This window comes from Ceratotherium simum, chromosome 7 (genome assembly GCF_057802395.1).
Source record: "Ceratotherium simum simum isolate JZ-2026a chromosome 7, ASM5780239v1, whole genome shotgun sequence".
NCBI lineage: Eukaryota > Metazoa > Chordata > Mammalia > Perissodactyla > Rhinocerotidae > Ceratotherium > Ceratotherium simum.
The window spans coordinates 85,275,624-85,292,223 of NC_141906.1; the positions used below are offsets into that span (position 1 = coordinate 85,275,624).

A 16,600-nucleotide genomic window follows, 5' to 3' on the forward strand; every position below is an offset into this window, starting at 1 on the left:
CTTGTGATAATGCAATCCTCAGTGAATTTCCCATCCACAATCACTTTTGGGCTACTCTTTGAACATTATTCTAATGGAGCAACTAATGTCTACTTCTTTGTACTTTTTTTCTTAGGCCTCTCCTACCCACAGTCTTCATGTAATAGCTTTAGTTAAAATAATCAGTTGCCTTGAGACTTGCTACTTTCGCTTACAAAAGGCAAAAGAACATTTAATCAAAACTAATGAAATAACGTTTAAATATGCATTTGGTGCCACTTGTAAAAATCCACCCTTTTATTTATATCAAAAGCAAAATAATGATCAGACTAGTAAATTTGAGGAGATTTAGTGGAGTTTTTATTTTGATGGAAATACACAGTATGAAATTTTTGGAAAAAATGCAGAGTAGGCCAGTCTCTGGGGGGCCCTGGGTTCGAGGACGCGGCTCCCCTCGGGCAGCAAGCCTGTCCCGGCTCCAGAAAACGCACGGACGCGGCAGGGGTGTGGAGGCGCAGGGCTGTCGCCCACCCCGAGCGGAAGGTCTTTATATAATAAGGAAAAGAGACCTCTACTAAAATAACTTGCAGTCTGACCTCGCCTAGCTGGAGAACAATTGTCCCAGGAGACTCATTTGAGCGCTGACCTATCAAGACTATTCCATGGATTTAAAAACACTCTGCTGAGCATGTAAAATCAATTTCCATTACTGGCCTTCACCTTTGCAGTTTTATAAACATGTTTTTTCCCTGGGTTTGGAATGTGGTTCATTTGCAATCATAGAAGACTAGAGAATGAGACAGCTGACTTCCACAAGCATTTTAAATTTCTACTGATTGAAACTGAATCAGGATAATTGAATAGCCTTCCCATAACAATTCAAATATAAGTCTTCGACACATTTCTGTCAAGAACTTTCCAGAATGTTCATGACATTTTCTAAAGGATGAAGAGGATGTTTCCCAGAGTGACGTCAGCATCATGGCGGAGTGAGCTTTCCCGTGAACTCTTCCCCCGACAAGATAAACAAAAGCAACAGTCACAGACCAACAACGGAATCCCAGACAGTGAAAAGCTAGAGCGGAGGGATCCACACTGCCGCACATCTGAGAGTGGAATGTGCTCGGCCCCCGGAGGAAGTGGGGAGAGGTAAGGAGAACTCCTCTCCCTCCCCATCAGATCAGCGATTCCCGTCCGCGCGGCTCCCAGAGAGGGGGGAGGGGCGGCCCTCGGCGGGGAAACCGTGGCTCTTCGGACTCTCTCAGCCAGTGGGAAACTCCCGCACAGAGGACTCAGAGGAGTCACAGGGCTACCATCAACATCTGAGCACCCCAGAGAGCGGATAAAGAGGGGCAAACGAGAAGCCTCCCACGTCAGGGACCCAGAGGGCAAAAGAGAGAGCTCCCCCCTCCCCGCAAACTGGACTCTGCAGCTCAACCGACCAGACCAGACCAGACCACATCAACAACCTGAATCTTGGAGCAGTGCTTCATTTTGTCCTCTTTCAGAATTGTGTTTGTGACAACAGCCTCAGGGGCTGCATTATTTATTCTGGAAATGTCTGGCCCAGAGAAGATCCCAGCGGCAAGGCTAGCATAAACTTTGGTAGCCCTCGCAGAGAGTGGCAGATGGTGCCCCATGTATGGGCCATGTGGTCCAGGAGGACAGCCACTGTGGACCTTCCTGTCACCCACCAGCACCATAGGTCGACTTCATTCATTCATTTCCTTTCTGCCGATGAAAGCCAATGCCATATTTAACCTGTCTGCAATCCATGCGACCCTTTTGGATCCCCCAGTATCGGGTGAAATGATGATACAGTTCCTCCATGCCTCGATGTTCCTGAATCCACTGCAGGACTGTAGGCTTCCAGTACAAATTATCCACAGGAATATCAAAGAATCCCTTATCGGTGGGGCATGAAGTTCCATCATGATGCCGTGATCCACCACAGCCACCAAGAGCATATTAGTCACAAGTTTTGCAGAAATCGGAGCGTGATTCTTGTCCTTTTTATCTTGTTAGGAGTTTGGAAAACACGGGGTCACCGTGCCCACCTTGGATGACGATCCAGTCTTGCAGACTGCCGTTAATCTCTGCGCAGCCACTCTGGATAATGTAGACACTTGCCCCTCTCCCACTCTCGCCACTCTCTACGCAGTTCTCCTTGTTACTGAGCCCCCGCCCAGCGGGCGGCCAAGCGCCTGCGCGGGTTGGGCGCCAGCTGCCGCTGAAGCGCAGTGTTGCGCAGGCCAGGCGCGCGCTCCAAGGCACACGGTGTCTGGGGCGGCTGCAGCAGCACGGGCAGCTGCGGCGAGGGAATTCAGTATTATAAACTCCAAGTACTTTCGTTCAGACTTGTTCAAAACGTGTAAAATCCAGCTTACAATTCACCAGGCATTTGAGTTACTTGAGAGAAAATGATGATTGTTGACTTGAGTGCTCTTGAGAATGCACAGCACTGAGCTGGTGTTTCCCTTTGTTACAGAGATAAGGGAGAAGGTTGGGCAAGTTTCTGTGTCATTTCTCATAAAGGCAGGAGAAGGGTGTTAGCTGTATGGGTGGTGGTACTGCTTAAGTTAATGATGGACATTCTCTGTATCTTGTCACCATAAAATGAATTTTCTGGCTTATTTATTTACTGAGGAGGGCAAGAAGCTCTCCTGTGCTATTTTGCATTTTAAAGACTGACTTTTTTTCCTCTGGAGTGTAATTTTTAAATTCCTTAACTTGAAATTTCATTTTTCCTGGTGATTGTAGGAAAGTGAATGCCTCTTGGGTAACCACATTTGTTTCCCAGGATTCTATTGAGTATATTTATTGTAAGAGACTGAAATGGCTCCTCTAAGTGTTACTGTGCCCATCACCTCTACGATGATAACTATGTCATAATCCATGATGTCATTAATTATATTCTGTAACACTACCATTCTGTAAGTGAATGCTTCACTTGCCAGTCATAAAGCACTAAGGTGCTTTCTTTTCACTTTCTTCCCATGGGATCAATTACATGATTTTTGAAAATTAATTTTTGAATGCAAGGAGCAGCTTGCTTATCTATCCAGTATAGTGGGAAACACACCAAAACAACAAAACAAGAAGTGAGCAGACAAGTAAACAAAATAATTAAACATTCTGATAAGTGCTGTAAAGGAAATACACAAGAGATGATCCAGGAAAGAATGTAATTGAAAGGGTCATGTTCCTTTTTAGATTTAGGATGGTCAGAGGAGGCCACCCTGAGGAGGTGACATTGAATGTTGTACTTAAAGGATGAAAAGGAGTCAGTCATGCAAGTTGGGGTGGAGCAATCATTCTGACCCTGGGAACAGTGTGTGCAAAAGCTCTCGGCCAAGAGGGAAATTGGTAGCTTGAGAAAGTGAACAAAAGCCTAAGTAGCTGGCAGGCAGTGAGCCCCAGTGCGACATCTCCTGACCACGCAGTCCTCATGTGCCGCAGAAAGGACCTTTGGTTTTCTTTTCAGTGATATGAGAAACCACTCACTGGGGACTTATATGGTCTGATTTCTGTTTCAAGACAGTAATTCTTAATGCAAATGAAAACCACAATGAGATACCACCTCACCCCTGTTAGAATGGCTATTATCACAAAGACAAGAAATAAGAAGTGTTGGTGAGGATGTGGAGAAAAGGGAACTCTTGTGCACTCTTGGTGGGAATGTAAATTGGTGCAGCCATCATGGAAAACGATATGGAGGTTCCTCAAAAAATTAAAAATAGAGCTATCATATGATCCAGCAATTCTGCTTCTGGGTATTTATCCAAAGGAAATGAAAACACTAACTCAAAAATATATACGCACCTCCGTGTTCATTGCAGCATCAGTTACAATAGCCAAGCTATGGAAACAACCTAAGTGTCCATCAATGGATGGATGGATAAAGAAAATTGGTGTATGTATACAAAGAAATATTATTCAACCATAAAAAAGAAGGAAATCTTGCCATTTGCGACAACGTGGATGGACCTTGAGGGCATTATGCTAAGTGAAATAAATCAGATAGAGAAAGACAAATACCATATGATCTCACTTATATGTGGAATCTAAAAAAACAAACAAAAAAATCCAGGCTCATAGATAGAAAGAACAGATTGGTGGTTACCAGGGGTGGGGAGTGGGGGATGGGCAAGATGGGTGAAGGGTGTCAAAGGTACAAACTTCCAGTTATAAAATAAATAAGTCATGGTGATATAATGTATAGCATGGTAACCATAATTAATAATACTGTATTGCATATTTGAAAGTTGCTAACAGTGTAGATGTTAAAAGTTCTTATCACACACAAAAAAAATTTGTAACTATGTATGGTGATGGTAACTAGACTTATTGTGGTTATCATTTCACAATATGTACAAATATAAAATCATTATGTTGTACACCTGAAACTAATATAATGTTTTATGTCAATTATACCTCAATTTAAAAAAAAGTCACTTTCACTCAAAAAAAAAAAAAGATAGTAATTCTTGCTACTCTGTAAAGGAATGAAGGGGAAAAGAATAGAAATAGGAAAGAAGAGATAGGAGACTGTTGCAGAGGTTGGTTAGGTGGATGGTAGGAGAACTGGACTGATTCAAAATATATTTAGGAGGTAGAATGGACACGATGTATTGATGGGTTGTGTATTAGTTATCTATTGCTGTGTAACAAATTGTCCCAAAACTTAGTGACTTAAGATAACACATTTTTTGTCTCAAAGTTTTGGTGGGTCAGGAATTTGGGCATGACTTAGCTGGGTCCTATACCTCAGAGTCTCTCATGAAGTCACAATCAAGATGTCAGGCTGTGTCTTATCTCGAGGTTTGACTGAGGAAGGATCCACTTCTAAGTTCACTCACTGGTCTTTGGAAGGATTCAGTTCCTTGCTGGAAGTTGCCCAAGGTTACCCTCAGTTCTTTGCCAGGTGGCCCTCTCTACCAGAGCAACCATGCAGGAGGAGCTAGTGAGAGGAGACCCAGAGAGGGGAGTCATGGTCGTTCGTATCCTAATCATAGACGTGATAGCTCATCATCTTTGCTGTGTTCATTAGAAGCAAGTCATTAGGTCTGGCCCACGTCTAAGAGGAGGGGATTATGAAAGATATGAACTCAGGGGGTGAGGATCATTAGAAGCCATGTCACAGGCTGCCTACCACTGGCTAAATACGAGAGGGAGAGAAAGGGACGAGTAAAGGAAGAAACTCAAAGTTCTGGATGGAGAAATTGGGGGATCAGTGGTACTAATACTGAAATAGAAAAGAATGGGAGAGAAAAATAGGTGTGCAGGGTAAAGTTGAGTTTCCCCTGGGAGTTCTAAGTCAATATTATTGAGTTACTGAGTTGTTCATGTGCAATAGGTGAGCCCTTTCCTAACTCCTTGCTGGTTGATGTACCATCAGACAGTTGAATGTGTCACTAATTAGGAATAAAAAGGAGACAACATGTCAAAAGCCATCCTTCTTGCCTTGAGGGATTTTCCTACATACAGAATGACTGTAGGGTACGTGTTTGTTTCTTAGCGATTGGCTTTCTCTCTTTATATTTTTGGGAAAAAAGAACATAAATATTCTATTTTTTTAAGTACCCCAAACCTTATCTGATGATCATTTTCCCTCAGGTCGAGCCCTTGTCAGTGCTCTTACAATAGTGGGTACTCTAGTTCATGGTTAGGAGCGCAGGCTCCCAAGTCAGACCTCCTGGGTTCAAATCTCTGATCTATTGCTCACTTGTTGTGAGATTTTGGGTAAGTTACTTAATAGCTCTGTGCCTCAGTTTCCTCATCTGTAAAATGAGGACAATAATAGTTCCCGCTTCATAAAGTTGTTAAACAGTTTGAGTTAATTCCTGTAAAGCACCTGGAACAGTGTTTGGTACAGAATAAGCACTCAGTAATGTTAGCTATTATTATATTCATATATTCACTCAACAAATATTTATTGAGTAGTTACTCTGTACTAGGGTCTGTGCATGTGTGTATGTGTGTTCCTGCTCTCTTGGAGCTTGTATTAGCAATGGGAGGAGACGGACGATAAACAAAACAACTAAAATGTGTGGCATATCATGAAATAGTATGTTAGAGGATGATTTATCTGTACAGCATGTCAACCTTGGAGTTTTGGATCCATTATCAGCGTTATTTGCAGAAGTTCCCAAATACCCACAGTCCATCCAAACAAATATTAATCCTCATTTTCTGTGTTTCTCTGAGTCACAGTGAGAAGTCGTGCTAATGCCGCCTCTTCTGCAGCCTTGGCAATCATGCTTGGTGATGTATTGACTTCAGTTTGATCTTTTGCAGTTTTTTCTTTTTCTTTTGTTCAAACAGCTTTATTTAGGTACACTTTATGTATAAAAAATTTGTTCCTACCAAATGAATGAGTCAGTGATTTTAGTAAATTTACTGAGTAGTGCAACAACCAGCATTAATGTAATTTTGGACATTTTTATCACCACAATAAGAACCCTCATGCCCAATATTTCAGTCAAGTTGACACTTTGTTCTGCATCTCCTTTTGTTTCTGACTTTGGCAGACCCTGTTCCTCCTGGGGAAGGAGGCTTCAGGTTGAGGCAGGAGTAAGGGAGGTGGAAGCACAAGCAGAGTTTGGTCCAAGACAGATCACAAAGTCAAGCTCTCTTGCCATCCACTGGTGCCTACTGTCTCCACACTGTCATCTCCACAGAGGAAAATGTGTTTGGTCTTTACATGAGATGTGGTTTTGTTTGGAGCCAGGGCTAGTCACAACACTCAAGTCAGGTTCCTGATCTGGTTGCTTGGCAGAACTGAGCTGGTTCCAGGCAGGGGATGTGGAAATCCACATGACATTGGATCTCCTGCACCCAGCGGCTAAGCCAAGGGTAAGTGACTCCGCACCCAGGACGCAATGCCCCAGCTGCACCAATGTCACACTGTGAGTGCAAGTGCGTCACACTGCCACCTATTCCAAAGATGAGTAAATGGCAAAGCAGGCGTGAAAGTGGGGAATGGAAGCATGGACTCCACCCTCTACTGCACTTGGGGACTTGAGTGGCCGGGGTGAGTTTGTACCAGTGCTGTCTCTGAATGAAGGAGGAATGGTGGGGCTTTCAGAGTCCCAGGCTGGTGGGGACATAACTGCCAGCCCCTGGCTTCACCCCTCACTAGGCATTCTGACTTCAGACAATGCATACAATGTTTTACTGCAGACTGTTTTCTAGGAATGCAAAATATATATGGATGAAGTCAAATTTGTTAAATTAAAAAAATATTTTATACTCTTTGTGTTGTATTGAAGCAATCTTGTCAACCCCAAGATCACTAAGATTTTCTCTTATGTTTTCTTCTAGAACTTTTATAGATGTTGCTCCTGAATTGGTGTATGATACAACTTGAGTTAATTTTTGTATATGGTGTGAGGTAAGGGTAGAGGTTTATTCACATATTTTATTGTTTCAGTACCATTTCTTGAAAGATTATCCTTTCCCCATCAAACGATCTTGGTACTTTGGTGGAAAATCAATTTATATGTATGAGTCTATTTCTGCACTCACTATTCTTTTTTTTAATTATTCTTTTTATTTTTTCCTTTTGTTTTTTTATTGCGGTAACATTGGTTTATAACATTATGTAAATTTCAGGTGTACATCATTATATTTTGATTTCTGTGTAGATTACATCATATTCATCACCAAAGACTAATTACAGTCCATCACCATACACATGTGCCTAATCACCCCTTTCCCTCCTCCCTCCGCCCTTCCCCTCTGGTAACCACCAATTCAATCTCTGTCTCTATGTGATTGTTTGTTGTTGTTTTTATCTTCTACTTATGAGTGAGATCATATGATATCTGACTTTGTCCCTCTGACTTATTTTGCTTATCATGATACCCTCAAGGTCCATCCATGTTGTCACAAATGGCCAAATTTCATCATTTATTATGGCTGAGTAGTATTCCATTTTGTATATATACTACATCTTCTTTATCCATTTGTCCCTTGATGGGCACCTAGGTTGCTTCCAAGTCTTGGCTATTGTGAATAATGCTGCAATGAACACAGGGGTGCAGGTATCTTTATGCACTGGTGTTTTCACATTCTTTGGATAAATACCCACCAGTGGAATAGCTGGATCGTATGGTAGTTCTATCTTTAATTTTTTGAGGAATCTCCATACTGTTTTCCATAGTGGCTGCACCAGTTTGCACTCCCACCAGCAGTGTATGAGAGTTCCCTTCTCTCCACTTTCTCTTCAACACTTGTTATTTCCTGTCCTGTTAATTATAGCCATTCTGTTGGGAGTGAGGTGCTATCTCATTGTAGTTTTGATTTGCATTTCCCTTATAGTTAATGATGTTGAACATCTTTTCATGTGCCTGTTGGCCATCTGTGTATCTTCTTTGGAGAAATGGCTGTTCATATCTTTTGCCCATTTTTTAATTGGGTTGTTAGTTTTTTGTGGTTGAGATGTATGAATTCTTTATATATTTTGGATATTAACCCCTTATCAGATATATGGTTTGCAAATATTTTCTGTCAATTGTTAGGTTGTCTTTTCCTTTTGTTGGTGGTTCCCTTTGCTGTGCAGAAGCTTTTTAGTTTGATGTAGTCCCATTTGTTTATTTTTTCTATTGTTTCCCTTGCTCGGTCAGACATGGTACTTGAAAATATGCTGCTAAGACTGACGTCAAAGAGCGTGCTTCCTGTGTTTTCTTCTAGATATTTCATGGTTTCAGATCTTACATTCAAGTCTTTAATCCATTTTAAGTTAATTTTTGTGTATGGTGTAAGGTAAGGGTCTGCTTTCATTTTTTTGCATGTGGCTGTCCAATTTTCCCAGCACCATTTATTGAGGAGACCTTCCTCTCTCCATTGTATGTTCTTAGCTCCCTTGTCGAAAATTAGCTGTCCACAGACGTGTGGGTTTATTTCCGGGTTCTTGATTCTGTTCAATTGATCTGTGTATCTTTTTGTGCCAGTACCATGCTGTTTTGGTTATATAGCTTTGTAGTATATTTTGGAATCAGGGATTGTGATACCTCCAGCTTTGTTCTTTTTTCTCAGGATTCCTTTGGCTATTCGGGGTCTTTTGTTGTTCCATATAAATTTTAGGATTCTTTGTTCTATTTCTGTGAAAAATGTTGTTGGAACTTTGATAGGGATTTCATTGAATATGTAGATTGCTTTAGGAAGTATGGATATTTTAACTATGTTAATTCTTCCAATCCAAGAGCATGGAATATCTTTCCATTTCTTCCTGTCTTCTTCAATTTCTTTCAACAATATTTTATAGTTTTCAGTGTACAGATCTTTCACCTGTTTGGTTAAGTTTATTCCTAGTTATTTTATTCTTTTTGTTGCAATTGTAAATGGGATTGTATTCTTTTTTTTTTTTTTTTATAATTTTACTTATTTATTTTTCCCCCAAAGCCCCAGTGGATAGTTGTATGTCATAGCTGCACATCCCTCTAGCTGCTGTATGTGGGATGCGGCCCCAGCATGGTCAGAGAAGCGGTGCGTCAGTGCGCGCCCGGGATCTGAACCCGGGCTGCCAGTAGCAGAGCGCGCGCACTTAACCACTAAGCCACGGGGCCGGCCCTGGGATTATATTCTTAATTTCTCTCTGCTACTTCATTGTTAGTGTATAGAAATGCAACTGATTTTTGTATGTTGATTTTGTATCTTGCAACTTTACCATATTCCTTTATTATTTCTAAGTTTTTTGGTGGATTCTTGAGGATTTTCTATATATAAAATCATGTCATCTGCAAATAGTGACAGTTACACTTCTTGCTCTCCAATTAGGGTACCTTTTATTCCTTTTTCTTGCCTGATTGCTCTGGCTAGGATTTCCAATACTATGTTAAATAAAAGTGGTGAAAGTGGGCTTCCTTGTCTTGTTCCTGTTCTTAGAGGGATAGATTTCAGTTTTTCTCCATTGAGAATGATATTAGCTGTGGGCTTGTCATATATGACCTTTATTATGTTGAGGAACTTTCCTTCTATACCCATTTTATTCAAAGTTTTTATCGTAAATGGATGCTGTATCTTTTTTTGTATGTGTGTGAGGAAGATCAGCCCTGAGCTAACATCCGTCACCAATCCTCCTCTTTCTGCTGAGGAAGATTGGCCTTGGGCTAACATCTGTGCCCATCTTCCTCTACTTTATATGTGGGATGCCTGCCACAGCATGGCTTGACAAGTGGTGCATCGGTGTGCACCGGGATCGGATCCCGCGAACCCTGGGCTGCTGAAGCGGAGCGTGCGCACTTAACCGCTATGCCACCGGGCCAGCCCCTGCTGTATCTTGTTAAATGCTTTCTCTGCATCTGTCAAGATGACCATGGGATTTTTAGTCTTCATTTTGTTAATGTGGTGTATCACATTGATTGATTTGTGGATGTTGAACTATCCCTGCATCCCTGGAAAAAATTCCACTTGGTCATGGTGTATGATCTTTTTTTTTTTTTTGTGAGGATGATCAGCCCCGAGCTAACATCCATGCCAATCCTCCTCTTTTTGCTGAGGAAGACCAGCCCTGAACTAACAGCTATTGCCAATCGTCCTCCTTTTTTTCCCCTTTATCTCCCCAAAGCCCCAGTAGATAGTTGTATGTCATAGTTGCACATCCTTCTAGTTGCTGTATGTGGGACGCCGCATCAGCATGGCCAGACAAGTGGTGCGTGGGTGCGCACCAGGGATCTGAACCTGGTCTGCCAGTAGTGGAGTGTGTGTACTTAACCGCTAAGCCACGGGGCCAGCCCTTGGTGTATGATCTTTTTAATGTATTGTTGTATTTGATTTGCTAGTATTTTGTTGAGGATTTTTGCATCGATGTTCATCAGTGATATTGGCCTGTAATTTTCTCTTTTTGTGTTGTCCTTGTCTGGTTTTGGTATCAGGATAATGTTGGCTTCATAGAATGAGTTAGGGAGCTTCCTCCCCTCCCTCAATTTTTTGGAAGAGTTTGAGAAGGATAGATATTAAGTCTTCTCTGAATGTTTGGTAGAATTCACCGGGGTGCCGTCTGGTCCTGGACTTTGGGGAGATTTTTGATTACTGTTTCTATCTCCTTACTGGTGATTGGTCTATCCAAATTCTCTGTTTCTTCTTGATTCAGTTTTGGAAGGTTGTATGAGTCTAAGAATTTATCCATTTCTTCTAGATTATCCAATTTGTTGGATATAGCTTTTCATAGTATTCTTTTATTATCTTTTGTATTTCCGAGATATCCATCATAATTTCTCTTCTTTCATCTGATTTTATTTATTTGAGCCTTCCTCTTTTGTTTCTTGGCGAGTCTAGCTAAAGTTTTGTCAATTTTGTTCATCTTTTCAAAGAACTAGCCCTTAGTTTCATTGATTTTTTTCTACTATTTTTTTAGCCTCTATTTCATTTATTTCTGCTCTGATTTTTATTATTTCCTTCCTTCTACTGATTTTGGGCTTTGTTCTTCTTTTTCCAGTTCCTCTAGGTGCACTGTTAGATTGTTTATTTGAGATTTTTCTTGTTTGTTGAGGTAGGCTTGGATTGCTATAAACTTCCATCTTAGAACCACTTTTGTGGTGTCCCATAAATTTTGGCATGTCATATTTTCATTTTCATTTCTCTCCAGGTATTTTTTTTATTTCTCCTTTGATTTCTTCATTGACCCAATCATTGTTCAGTAGCTTTTTGTTTAATCTCCACATATTTGTGGCTTTCTGAGTTTCTTCCTGTAGTTGATTTCTAGGTTCATACTGTTGTGTTCAGAAAAGATGCTTGGTATTATTTCAATTTTCTTAAATTTATTGAGACTTGTTATGTGGCCTAATACATGATCTATACTGGAGAGTGTTCCTTGTGCGTTTGAAAAGAATATGCATTCTGTCGTTTTGGGATGGAATGTTCTGTATATATTTACTAAGTCCAACTGGTCTAAAGTGTGATTTAAGGCCAATATTTCCTTATTGATCTTCTGTTTGGATGATCTATCCATTGGTGTAAGTGGAATGTTAAAGTCTCCCGCTATTATTATGTTACTGTCTGTTTCTCCTTTTATGTCTGTCAATATTTGATTTATGTATTTAAGTGCTCCTATGTTGGGCACATAGGTATTTACAAATGTTATATCCTCTTCTTGTTGGATTGTTCCCTTATCATTATGTAATGCTGTTCTAATCTCTTGTCACATTTTTTGTTTTAAAGTCTATTTTGTCTGATATCAGTATTGCTACCCCAGCTTTCTTTTCATTTCCGTTTGTGTGGAGTATCTTTTTCCATCCCTGAACTTTCATTTTGTGAGTGTCTTTAGGTCTGAGGTGTGTCTCTTGTATTCAGCGTATATATGAGTTTTTTATGATTTTTTTATCCAATCAGACACCCTATGCCTTTTGGTTGAAATATTTAGTCCATTGGCATTTAAAACAGCTGTTGATAAGTATGTACTTATGGCCATTTTGTTAGTTTTTTCTGGGTGTTTTAGTAGTTCTGCTCTGTTCCTTTCTTCTCTCATTCTTTTCTCTTGTGGTTTGATGGCTTTCTTTAGTACTATGTTTGGGTTCCTTTCTCTTAATTTTTGGTTTATTCATCATAGGTTTCTGGTTTGTGATTACCCTAAGGTTCATATATAAAAACCTACCTACATAGCAATCTATATTAAGTTGATGTTCTCTTTAGTTCAACCTCTTTCTAAAAGCTCTACTCTTTTACTCCTCTCCTCTCACATTTTATGTTTTTGATATCATATCTAACCTCTTTGTTTGTGCATGTGTATCCATTACACTTTTATCGTGGAAATAGATAATTTTAGTACTATTGTCTTTTGACCTTCATTATCTTCATAGGTGGTTGATCTGCTACCTTTACTGTATTTTTGCTTTTACCAGTGATTTTATTGCTTTTTTTTTTTGATAATTTTCTTATCCCTATTTGTGGTCTTCTCTTCCCTACTTAAATAAGTCCCTTTAGCATTTCTTGTAAGACTGGTTTCTTGGTGATAAACTCCTTTGGTTTTTGCTTGTCTGGGAAATTCTTTATCTCTCCTTCCATTCTGAATGATAACCTTGCCAGGTAGAGTATTCTTGGGTGTAGGTTTTTTCCTTGTAGCACTTTAAATATATCATGCCACTCTCTTCTAGCCTGTAAGGTTTCTGCTGAGAAATAAGCTGATAGCCTTATGGGGTTCCCTTTGTATATAACTTGTTGCCTTTCTCTTGTGGCTTTTAGGATTCTCTCTTTATATTTGATTCTTGGCATTTTAATTATAATGTGTCTTGGAGTGGGCCTCTTTGGGTTTATCTTGTTTGGTGCTCTCTGCACTTCCTGTACCTGGATGTCTGTTTTCTTCCTTAGGTTGGGAAAGTTTTCAGCTATTACTTCTTCAAATAGATTCTCTGCCCCTTTGGGTCTCTCTTCTCCTTCTGGGTCATGTATAACACAGATGTTGGTGTGCTTGATGTTGTCCCAGAGGTCCCTTAGACTGTCTTCGTTCTTTTTAATTCTTTTTTCTTTTATCTGTTCAGCTTGGGTATTTCTTCTAGTCTTTCATCCAGCTCGCTGATCCGTTCTTCTGTATCATCTACGCTGTTGTTGAGTCCCTCTAGTCAATTTTTCATTTCCAGTATTGTATTCTTCATTTCTGATTGGTTCTTTTTTATATTTTCCGATTCTTTGTTGAAGTTCTCACTGAGTTCATCCATTCTTCTCCCAAGATTAGTAAGCATCCCTATGAGTTTTTGTTTGAATTCTATGTCAGGTAGATTATTTATTTCTGTTTCATTTAGTTCTTTTTCTGGGGTTTTGTCCTGTTCCCTTACTTGGAACATATTCCTTTATCCCCTCCTTTTGCCTCTTTCTCTGTGCTTATATCTATGTATTAGGTAGGTCAGCTACATCTCCTGATCTTGGAGAGGTGGCCTTATGTAAGAGATGCCTCATGAGGCCCAGCAGTGTGCTTCCCTCCTGTCACCAGTTCCAAATGTTCCTGGAGTGTCCCCTATGCAGGCTGCATGTGTCCTGTTGTGACAGGGTTGCTCTTGCTGCAGGTGCCCAGGGAGGCTAGGCTGTCTCCCTGGCTGGCTGGTTGTAATGCTCAGCTGCATATGGCTAATAGCACATTTCTGTTGCAGTTTTTCTGTTAAGTGAGTAGGCCCCCAGTATAGCTGGTTGCTAAGCTCAGGGGTTTACAATTGCTGTAGACCTCTGGCCTGCAAGGCTGTTGTCAGCTCTCTCAGGATTGCAGCTGAGTGGGGCCATCCTCAGGCATGGGATCACCCAATTTTTTCAGGCTTTGGAAGGTGGGGACCATCCCCTGTGTGACCGTTTGAGAAACACAAGTCTGCTGCAGCTGACAAGCCCCACTGCCCACAGGGCCACACACACCGTCAACATGGTCCTGCCCTATGTGCATGCCCTGACTCACTGAAGTGGATCTAGTCACCCCACTGCAGAGGCCCCACACACTGCACCAATGCCCCAGACACTCCACCCACTCCTCATGCAGGCCTTGCCCCACAGAGGTGGACCCACTTGCCCAGCTGCAGAGGATCCAGGCACCCCCCCATGCAGGCCCAGAAGTTGCCCGAGGGCTTGCTGTTTGGTGGGACAAGTCTCTAGGGTGGGCTGCTTGCCCTGGATGAGCTAGATTAAATCAGTGCTCTAGTGGGTGGGGCAGATCCTGGACTAACAGGCCAGGGGAAGAACTCCAATGGCGTCTACCAGCATCTGTGTCAGCAAGCCTGTACTAGGTCACAATAATGGCTGCCACCAATGTCTCAGTCCCTGAAGAGGTCTCACCTCTCACCAAGATGCACCCAGAGCCTATCAGGGGAGTCTCTTCACCAAAGGACTGTGCATCTTTCTTTTTGGTGATTTTAGGTTGCTTTCCAAATTGGGTGAATTTGGGTGTGGGGCCTTTAAGAGCAGGCCTTTTCCCTGTTATGTAAGATAGCTTTTCTGGGGGCATTCCCTATTGTTGTTAGTAGCCAGTGAAGCTAGATATTATGACACTCATCTCGGTTGTGCTTGGGCCGAATGATGCTTATAGCTGTAATTCTCCCCTTCTCAGGTCCCCCACTCCTCCAGGGAAGGCTTCATACCTTAGGACTGCTCCCAGCCAGCTGTGAAGCACCATGGCTTGTGAAGGTGGCTTTTTTCTCTCCAGAAAGGAATTTCTCCCCCTTCCACTTCAGTCAGCACTGTCCTTTGTTGTGGGGGTTCTTTTTATCCAGTTTTCAGTTCTCTCTCAGGAGTAAATTTTCCAAAAATAGTTGTAAATTTGTTGTGCCCATGGGATGAGGTGAGTTCAGGGTCCACCTATGCCAGCATTTTGACACCATCCTCCTCTTTTGTCATATTTATGTGTCCTACTTACATGTACCATGATATAGGGTGTTAAAAGATAAACTGAGGCATATTAAAAGTTATGAGTTTATTTGAGCAAAAATCAATTTGAATCAGGCAGCATCCAATCTAGCAGATAGAAAGGAGCTCCAAGACTTTTATGAAAGACTTTTATAAGCATAAGGGAGCTGGAAAAAGGAAGTTATACTGGCAAAAAACAAGTTGGTTGTGGCAAAGTTACCTTCTTAGGGGAGGGCAGGGGTCTATGAGGCAGATGGCCTCACTAGTGCTGACCAGGTGGTTCCTGATTGGCTGGTTTAAGATTCCATTTCTAGGAAAGCCAAAACTGTAATTAAGTCTCAGTTTGGTGATGTGGAGCTTAGCATAAGTGACTTCATTTGGGCCTGTTGTCTTGTTTTTAACAGGGGGCGTTGATACCTGTTAGTTTCAAAGAACATGCAAATTTGCATGTTTCTCTCTCATTTCATTGTTGATTTGGGGTGATTTCCAGGCGGAAAAGGGCAAAACCACAGCCTTTGCTCCATTATTAAACAATGGAAATTCCCCTTAATTCATTTGTTAATCCAACTTTTGCAATTGCTTCTTTCTTTTAGCATTTAGATTGAATTAAACATTTGCCAAGTTATTGGGAAAGACAATGAGAAACATCTTTCTGAACAATATTGTTTACAAAATGAGCATCTTTTTAGTATTACCAGATAGGAAGACTTGAATATCAAATTTGCTTTTTAACTGCAATAAGTTTTATTTTGAGTGAATTCTGCATTCAAGGAACTCAGATTCTGGAAGGGGACAGGATAAAAGGTGTCAACCTACAAAAACAGAAACCAGTTTAAAAGGCAAAGGATTTATTTGGGATCAAAGAATTGTAACTCTGGAAGAACAGATTTAGGTAGAAACGCAAACAGTGTTCTAATTACAAGAGAAGGGCTCAGGGTTTTTATGGGAAAAAGGGAGGATGAGGTAAGTTGTATTATAGAAGAGTTCATTGGTGCTAGATGAAGTAAGGCTAGGTTTGTACTCCATAGATGGGCTTGAGATTCAGTCATCAGGCAAAATGCTAGACTTGTGCTTCATTGATTAGTTAGTGATTTAGTCATCAGCAAAGTCCAGTTTCATCAGTACTTACAAACAAGATATACTTGCCCTTACTGACTTCTTGGAATGTTGGCGGTTTGGTCCAGTTTGGAAGATAAAGAAAACAAGATGTGCAAGGTAATTTCTCTGAAATGGCTGCTCTGTCTCTATTTTAATATGGCTCCACTCATATCATCTTTCACAAAAGCATATTTAAAAGATATTT

The 16,600-nt window shown here is 41.0% G+C and overlaps 1 pseudogene; it reads right to left on the reverse strand.

The window, feature by feature from the left end:
* Positions 1-1,412: 1,412 nt before the first annotated feature.
* The window catches only part of LOC106803135 (ribose-phosphate pyrophosphokinase 2 pseudogene), a 31,870-nt pseudogene continuing 16,682 nt past the window's right edge, over positions 1,413-16,600 (reverse strand).